A 9,516-nucleotide genomic window follows, 5' to 3' on the forward strand; every position below is an offset into this window, starting at 1 on the left:
CAGCATCAAGAATTTCAAACAGTCCTTCCAGTTCTTAGCACTACAAGATAGCAGTCAAGCACCTGCAGCTTTGCCCTGCCCCCTAGGCTCCACTGGAGTTTTCAAATGGAGTTTTCAATGCAGATTTCACAGCTGAAAGGATCAACAGAAACTCTCAGCCTCTGGTTTCTGGCCCAGAAGAAGCGTTCACAACCATGCAGTTGGTTTCTTTTGCCTCACGGGAGAAGAGTGGCCCCACACAGGTTCAAGCAAAACACAATCATCTCCTTGCAGCTTATCCAAAGCAAAAAGACAGGCAGACTCCGAGCGCCACTCAGCTCTGCTACTGACTGTCGGGGATGATGAAATAGGAAAGCCTTATAGATATGATGACCTTGCAAGAGATGTTGAGGATATGGAAAATATGAGTGAGATGGAAATGCAGAGAAGGTTCGAGTTGCAGAGTAACTAAAAAACAATGGTGTAGCCACAGAAGGTAATCCCCCTTCTTGATAGAACAATGCCCTCTGCCCAGGCAGGACCAAGGGTCAGAACAGACCCTGCCTGCCTGGTAGAGATCCCAAAAAAGGCAGTTTTTTTAAGGTTTGAAACATGACCCTATATGGTAATGTGATGATTTTCTTATAGGCTGTATGTAAATGCTGTAGGACTTGTAGTTTGTCTTAGATTGGTTAAAGAAGAGTTGAATATTCAACAGAGAAGACAATTTATTGTATTGTAAACGGCAAATCGCTCTCTTTTTGCTCTCTTCTTTCTGCTCTCTCTCTCTCTCTCTCTCTCCCCTTTCTGCTGGCCTGCTTGGAGTCGCGTCTTGCGGCTCACAGGCCTCTCATCCCCACTCTATTTCGCAATGAACCTTCATGTTCTAAAACTCATCTTTAGAGATCTCTTGTCCCTATTTTATCCCCATAACTAAACACCACGGAGTCTATTCTTACAACTGACTGCTCTGCCCGAAGAGGCAAAAGAACAACCTGGACAAAAAGGCACAAAATGCCTGACTTCCCGCAGCAACTCCACGTCCACAGTGTGTCTCTTAAATACTCCCAGGTAAGCACACCCAAGAAGTCCTTTGGGACAAACCACCCCATAGAACTTGTGTGGTCACTCAAACATTTTTAGTGCCTGCAGCTACTTGGCCAGTCTATGGAGTGGGACAGGTTTCTCCAGGCCACAGTGTCACCTACGTACACTGCAAGGCTGAGAGCATTGTCTTTGGACCGCTCCCTCCTCTGGGCACAGGGAGCCTTCACGATCCAGGCTGGCCCCTATCAGAATCCCAGCAAGCTGGGGCCTAAACGTGACAGGTCAAAGCCCATTTCCCAGCTGTCCCTGGCTGGGGCGAATCGCTAGCTCCTGGCAGGACTCCAGCACTCAGCATCTTCAGCCACCAACAGCAAGTGCTGTCTGGTGAGAAACTTGCAGCTCCGCTTTGCTCTAAAGACAGAACAACCAGAACAGGTACACTTACAGGCTCACGAAGCTCAGGTTCTGAGGTGACCACAGCTGGAGGGACGCGGTCAATTTGCTCCTCCTCCTCGGTCTCTTCTCCAGGAGCACTGGCAGCCAGAGCAGAGTCTGCTGTTGTTTCTGTGCTCTGTGGACAGGCAGCAGTGTGAGGGACACGCAGTTACCGGTCATTGATAACCTTATTGCTATTCAGCTCTAGAAGCTGCTCTACTAAGCGGAAAGCAGAAACTCTGACAGCACTTGGATGCTAATGGCACTCCTGGCCTCCTCACTGCCAAGAGTTACATTTTGTGCCTCTGTGCCTGCCCTTCACTCTGCCACCTGGCTAGTCAGTCTTACCTGGCCCTTCTCTCGTGGCTCTTCCACCTGTGGCCAGAGCTGCTCTTCCTGCTCCTGGGCTGGGAACAGCTCTCCTGGAGTCTGCCTCAGAATCTCTGATAGGGAAATCTTGTCATACTTTCGTTCTACAAGGACCTGCACAGAAAGGAAGGAAGAGAAGGCTTTAAACTTCCCATACAACATTTGTGGGGCAAGACTCAAAGTCCAATGGGCTCTCGCTTTCCCAAACACTGTGCTGCTGCTCCCCTGGGCCATTCTCTGCCCACGGGGAGGCACAGATTCCAAAGTACGGACATGGTGCATCTGGGAGTGAATCTGCAACAGACTCTTAGGAAGCTGACAGGGAATGGGTGGCATTTCTCAAGCGTCTGCCTAGGGTTTCCCTCCTCTTCTGCTGGCTGCTCTTTGTCTTTCAGTAGTGACTGACACCCAGCCCTGTGCCACAGCTCCCTCCTGGCTCTGCACGTGGCTTCCTGTGTGAGCTCACTGCTTGGGAGACTCACTTCTGGAATTTGTGCTCTCCTCAAGCCTGCACTGCAATTCCTGCCTTTCGGACATCTAAACCCTTGTTAGAAATCCTGGGCATTCAGGAGATAAGGATGCGCACAAAGAGCCTCTGATGGAGCTCGGAGAGCCTCTACCACCAGCTCCGTTTATGGAGGAGGACCAAGGTGTTTCTTCTCCCCCTTCTGTCAACTAAGATTTCTCACTGACAGTAACACAGACCCTCATTAAGCTCCAGTAACATATTCCCCGACACACCCTTCGCCATGCCAATGAAGGAAACCACGTGTTCCTGGAATGCACGTATGACCAAAGTCACCAAACCCCACCTAGAGCAAGGGATTGTTCCACCTCACTAGGACAGGCCCAAATTCATAGCACAGAAAGGGGGCTCCAGGGCAGAAGAAGCTGCAAGACAAAAAGATTCTGTGGCGAAAAAACAACCATCTCTGCAGGGGGAAACATCTCTGCCTGCTTGGGATGAGTCGCCAGAACGTGTCTCTCCTCCTCTCCTGAAGGGATGCCTTTGGGTGAGCTTTGCACCTCCAACTGAAGGAGCCAGCCGAGGAGGATTCATTTATGTAAATATTAGATAGATAGATAGATAGATAGATAGATGACAATATCATCATCTCTCTTACTTTAATTTCTATCACTACACACATCAACACTTGGGAGCTAGTGCCCTGATCAGTAGCAATCCTGAACTTGCTCTCCTGTTGCCTCCATAAAGCACACTCCTGGGGAATCTGGACCGTGTAGCTCCTTATGGAATGCAATCAGAGCCAGAGCACTGTACTGGCAACTGCACCCTTTGTGCATCTGTGCTCGGGAAAGTTCTTCTCTAGGACTCGACCAGACTGATGGTGCTCAAGTGGCTGCAATCAGAAATGAAGCCCAGCCCCTCCCAGCCCTTCTGACCTCTGGGGACCAGCTGGAATGCAAAGGCACTGATTTCCCGCTGAGTTCCAAAACCCAGAACACAACACACCCTGATCGCCTGGGCTGCCAAACGGCATGGGCACTGTTAACTTGAAAGCGATGTGCAAGGCCCTACTGGCTGGCCCGGCACCAGAACGGCTCCTTCTGCACCAACCTCCCTGCCCCAAATTAGGTGTTCTCAGGAAAAATACTGCATTTTTCCAGAAATGACACCTTGCCAACTACAATTCTAGCAGAATCTCTTCCAGTGCTGGAAAACAGCACAAAAGATGGAGCAAAAGCACTTTTGCTTGCTGGAGAAAGAGAAAATACATCGAGCTCCTCCCTCTAGCAAATCAACAAACTAACAAAGGGAGAGGTGGAAGTGTCACCTACTCCAGAGTCTAAAGCACTTGGATGTAGTGAGGAGGTGCTTGGCAGGGAAAGGGTTCTTGTGGTGAGCACTGTCACGTAGGGATTTAGGGAAGTCTGCCTGAAGGTCCCTCATGGGCCTCCCTTTCTCCACGCTAAAGCTCCCTCAGCACCTCCCCACTGGTGTCAGGCCCCACAGCCTTCCCCAGCTCCCTTGCCATGCTCTGGACACACTCCAGCCCCTCAGTGTCCTCCTGCTTCACAGGGGCCCACAACTGGACACAGCACTCGAGCTGCAGCCTCACCGGTGCCCAGCACAGCGCAGCGGTCACTGCCCTGCTCCTGCTGCCCCACTAGTGCTGACACAGGCCAGGATGGCCTTGGCCTTCTTGGCCACCTGGGCACACGCTGGCTCATGTTCAGCAATTGTTCACTGGCACCCTCGGGGTCCTCTTCCCTCAGGCAGCTTCCCAGGAACAAAGCTGCATGTTTGTCTTCAAATACAGCATCAAGAATTTCAAACAGTCCTTCCAGTTCTTAGCACTACAAGATAGCAGTCAAGCACCTGCAGCTTTGCCCTGCCCCCTAGGCTCCACTGGAGTTTTCAAATGGAGTTTTCAATGCAGATTTCACAGCTGAAAGGATCAACAGAAACTCTCAGCCTCTGGTTTCTGGCCCAGAAGAAGCGTTCACAACCATGCAGTTGGTTTCTTTTGCCTCACGGGAGAAGAGTGGCCCCACACAGGTTCAAGCACAACACAATCATCTCCTTGCAGCTTATCCAAAGCAAAAAGACAGGCAGACTCTGAGCGCCACTCAGCTCTGCTACTGACTGTCGGGGAAGATGAAATAGGAAAGCCTTATAGATATGATGACCTTGCAAGAGATGTTGAGGATATGGAAAATATGAGTGAGATGGAAATGCAGAGAAGGTTCGAGTTGCAGAGTAACTAAAAAACAATGGTGTAGCCACAGAAGGTAATCCACCTTCTTGATAGAACAATGCCCTCTGCCCAGGCAGGACCAAGGGTCAGAACAGACCCTGCCTGCCTGGCAGAGATCTCAAAAAAGGCAGTTTTTTTGAGGTTTGAAACATGACCCTATATGGTAATGTGATGATTCTTATAGGCTGTATGTAAATGCTGTAGGACTTGTAGTTTGTCTTAGATTGGTTAAAGAAGAGTTGAATATTCAACAGAGAAGACAATTTATTGTATTGTAAACGGCAAATCGCTCTCTTTTAGCTCTCTTCTTTCTGCTCTCTCTCTCTCTCTCTCCCCTTTCTGCTGGCCTGCTTGGAGTCGCGTCTTGCGGCTCACAGGCCTCTCATCCCCACTCTATTTCGCAATGAACCTTCATGTTCTAAAACTCATCTTTAGAGATCTCTTGTCCCTATTTTATCCCCATAACTAAACACCACAGAGTCTATTCTTACAACTGACTGCTCTGCCTGAAGAGGCAAAAGAACAACCTGGACAAAAAGGCACAAAATCCCTGACTTCCCGCAGCAACTCCACGTCCACAGTGTGTCTCTTAAATACTCCCAGGTAAGCACACCCAAGAAGTCCTTTGGGACAAACCACCCCATAGAACTTGTGTGGTCACTCAAACATTTTTAGTGCCTGCAGCTACTTGGCCAGTCTATGGAGTGGGACAGGTTTCTCCAGGCCACAGTGTCACCTACGTACACTGCAAGGCTGAGAGCATTGTCTTTGGACCGCTCCCTCCTCTGGGCACAGGGAGCCTTCACGATCCAGGCTGGCCCCTATCAGAATCCCAGCAAGCTGGGGCCTAAACGTGACAGGTCAAAGCCCATTTCCCAGCTCTCCCTGGCTGGGGCGAATCGCTAGCTCCTGGCAGGACTCCAGCACTCAGCATCTTCAGCCACCAACAGCAAGTGCTGTCTGGTGAGAAACTTGCAGCTCCGCTTTGCTCTAAAGACAGAACAACCAGAACAGGTACACTTACAGGCTCATGAAGCTCAGGTTCTGAGGTGACCACAGCTGGAGGGACGCGGTCAATTTGCTCCTCCTCCTCGGTCTCTTCTCCAGGAGCACTGGCAGCCAGAGCAGAGTCTGCTGTTGTTTCTGTGCTCTGTGGACAGGCAGCAGTGTGAGGGACACGCAGTTACCGGTCATTGATAACCTTATTGCTATTCAGCTCTAGAAGCTGCTCTACTAAGCGGAAAGCAGAAACTCTGACAGCACTTGGATGCTAATGGCACTCCTGGCCTCCTCACTGCCAAGAGTTACATTTTGTGCCTCTGTGCCTGCCCTTCACTCTGCCACCTGGCTAGTCAGTCTTACCTGGCCCTTCTCTCGTGGCTCTTCCACCTGTGGCCAGAGCTGCTCTTCCTGCTCCTGGGCTGGGAACAGCTCTCCTGGAGTCTGCCTCAGAATCTCTGATAGGGAAATCTTGTCATACTTTCGTTCTACAAGGACCTGCACAGAAAGGAAGGAAGAGAAGGCTTTAAACTTCCCATACAACATTTGTGGGGCAAGACTCAAAGTCCAATGGGCTCTCGCTTTCCCAAACACTGTGCTGCTGCTCCCCTGGGCCATTCTCTGCCCATGGGGAGGCACAGATTCCAAAGTACGGACATGGTGCATCTGGGAGTGAATCTGCAACAGACTCTTAGGAAGCTGACAGGGAATGGGTGGCATGTCTCAAGCGTCTGCCTAGGGTTTCCCTCCTCTTCTGCTGGCTGCTCTTTGTCTTTCAGTAGTGACTGACACCCAGCCCTGTGCCACAGCTCCCTCCTGGCTCTGCACGTGGCTTCCTGTGTGAGCTCACTGCTTGGGAGACTCACTTCTGGAATTTGTGCTCTCCGCAAGCCTGCACTGCAATTCCTGCCTTTCGGACATCTAAACCCTTGTTAGAAATCCTGGGCATTCAGGAGATAAGGATGTGCACAAAGAGCCTCTGATGGAGCTCGGAGAGCCTCTACCACCAGCTCCGTTTATGGAGGAGGACCAAGGTGTTTCTTCTCCCCCTTCTGTCAACTAAGATTTCTCACTGACAGTAACACAGACCCTCATTAAGCTCCAGTAACATATTCCCCGACACACCCTTCGCCATGCCAATGAAGGAAACCACGTGTTCCTGGAATGCACGTATGACCAAAGTCACCAAACCCCACCTAGAGCAAGGGATTGTTCCACCTCACTAGGTCACACCCAAATTTATAGCACAGAAAGGGGACTCCAGGGCAGAAGAAGCTGCAAGTGGAAAAGATTTTGTGGCGAAAAAACAACCATCTCTGCAGGGGGAAACATCTCTGCCTGCTTGGGATGAGTCACCAGAACGTGTCTCTCCTCCTCTCCTGAAGGGATGCCTTCGGGTGAGCTTTGCACCTCCAACTGCAGGAGCCAGCCAAGGAGTACTCATTTATGTAAATATTCAATAGATAGATGGATAGATGATAGATAGATAGATAGATAGATAGATAGATGACAATATCATCATCTCTCTTACTTTAATTTCTATCACTACACACATTAACACTTGGGAGCTAGTGCCCTGATCAGTAGCAATCCTGAAGTTGCTCTCCTGTTGCTTCCATAAAGCACACTCCTGGGGAATCTGGACCGTGTAGCTCCTTATGGAATGCAATCAGAGCCAGAGCACTATACTGGCAACTGCACCCTTTGTGCATCTGTGCTCGGGAAAGTTCTTCTCTAGGACTCGACCAGACTGATGGTGCTCAAGTGGCTGCAATCAGAAATGAAGCCCAGCCCATCCCAGCCCTTCTGACCTCTGGGGACCAGTTGAAATGCAAAGGCACTGATTTCCCGCTGAGTTCCAAAACCCAGAACACAACACACCCTGATCGCCTGGGCTGCCAAACGGCATGGGCACTGTTAACTTGAAAGCGATGTGCAAGGCCCTACTGGCTGGCCCGGCACCAGAACGGCTCCTTCTGCACCAACCTCCCTGCCCCAAACTAGGTGTTCTCAGGAAAAAATACTGCATTTTTCCAGAAATGACACCTTGCCAACTACAATTCTAGCAGAATCTCTTCCAGTGCTGGAAAACAGCACAAAAGATGGAGCAAAAGCACTTTTGCTTGCTGGAGAAAGAGAAAATACATCGAGCTCCTCCCTCTAGCAAATCAACAAACTAACAAAGGGAGAGGTGGAAGTGTCACCTACTCCAGAGTCTAAAGCACTTGGATGTAGTGAGGAGGTGCTTGGCAGGGAAAGGGTTCTTGTGGTGAGCACTGTCACGTAGGGATTTAGGGAAGTCTGCCTGAAGGTCCCTCATGGGCCTCCCTTTCTCCACACTAACGCTCCCTCAGAACCTCCCCACTGGTGTCAGGCCCCACAGCCTTCCCCAGCTCCCTTGCCATGCTCTGGACACACTCCAGCCCCTCAGTGTCCTCCTGCTTCACAGGGGCCCACAACTGGACACAGCACTCGAGCTGCAGCCTCACCGGTGCCCAGCACAGCGCAGCGGTCACTGCCCTGCTCCTGCTGCCCCACTAGTGCTGACACAGGCCAGGATGGCCTTGGCCTTCTTGGCCACCTGGGCACACGCTGGCTCATGTTCAGCAATTGTTCACTGGCACCCTCGGGGTCCTCTTCCCTCAGGCAGCTTCCCAGGAACAAAGCTGCATGTTTGTCTTCAAATACAGCATCAAGAATTTCAAACAGTCCTTCCAGTTCTTAGCACTACAAGATAGCAGTCAAGCACCTGCAGCTTTGCCCTGCCCCCTAGGCTCCACTGGAGTTTTCAAATGGAGTTTTCAATGCAGATTTCACAGCTGAAAGGATCAACAGAAACTCTCAGCCTCTGGTTTCTGGCCCAGAAGAAGCGTTCACAACCATGCAGTTGGTTTCTTTTGCCTCACGGGAGAAGAGTGGCCCCACACAGGTTCAAGCACAACACAATCATCTCCTTGCAGCTTATCCAAAGCAAAAAGACAGGCAGACTCTGAGCGCCACTCAGCTCTGCTACTGACTGTCGGGGAAGATGAAATAGGAAAGCCTTATAGATATGATGACCTTGCAAGAGATGTTGAGGATATGGAAAATATGAGTGAGATGGAAATGCAGAGAAGGTTCGAGTTGCAGAGTAACTAAAAAACAATGGTGTAGCCACAGAAGGTAATCCACCTTCTTGATAGAACAATGCCCTCTGCCCAGGCAGGACCAAGGGTCAGAACAGACCCTGCCTGCCTGGCAGAGATCCCAAAAAAGGCAGTTTTTTTGAGGTTTGAAACATGACCCTATATGGTAATGTGATGATTCTTATAGGCTGTATGTAAATGCTGTAGGACTTGTAGTTTGTCTTAGATTGGTTAAAGAAGAGTTGAATATTCAACAGAGAAGACAATTTATTGTATTGTAAACGGCAAATCGCTCTCTTTTTGCTCTCTTCTTTCTGCTCTCTCTCTCTCTCTCTCTCCCCTTTCTGCTGGCCTGCTTGGAGTCGCGTCTTGCGGCTCACAGGCCTCTCATCCCCACTCTATTTCGCAATGAACCTTCATGTTCTAAAACTCATCTTTAGAGATCTCTTGTCCCTATTTTATCCCCATAACTAAACACCACAGAGTCTATTCTTACAACTGACTGCTCTGCCTGAAGAGGCAAAAGAACAACCTGGACAAAAAGGCACAAAATCCCTGACTTCCCGCAGCAACTCCACGTCCACAGTGTGTCTCTTAAATACTCCCAGGTAAGCACACCCAAGAAGTCCTTTGGGACAAACCACCCCATAGAACTTGTGTGGTCACTCAAACATTTTTAGTGCCTGCAGCTACTTGGCCAGTCTATGGAGTGGGACAGGTTTCTCCAGGCCACAGTGTCACCTACGTACACTGCAAGGCTGAGAGCATTGTCTTTGGACCGCTCCCTCCTCTGGGCACAGGGAGCCTTCACGATCCAGGCTGGCCCCTATCAGAATCCCAGC

The 9,516-nt window shown here is 50.2% G+C and overlaps 1 long non-coding RNA gene across 1 annotated transcript; it reads right to left on the reverse strand.

The window, feature by feature from the left end:
• Nucleotides 1-1,815: 1,815 nt before the first annotated feature.
• Nucleotides 1,816-6,041, reverse strand: LOC146424425 (uncharacterized). The gene is made up of 3 exons (XR_014846874.1): nt 5,913-6,041; nt 5,575-5,700; nt 1,816-1,944 (listed from the first exon to the last, which is right to left on the reverse strand). It is a non-coding gene; the product is annotated as an uncharacterized LOC146424425 (long non-coding RNA).
• Nucleotides 6,042-9,516: the final 3,475 nt, after the last annotated feature.

This window comes from Lichenostomus cassidix, chromosome Z (genome assembly GCF_008360975.1).
Source record: "Lichenostomus cassidix isolate B80296 chromosome Z, HeHo_3.0, whole genome shotgun sequence".
In the NCBI taxonomy this organism is placed as follows: Eukaryota; Metazoa; Chordata; class Aves; order Passeriformes; family Meliphagidae; genus Lichenostomus; species Lichenostomus cassidix.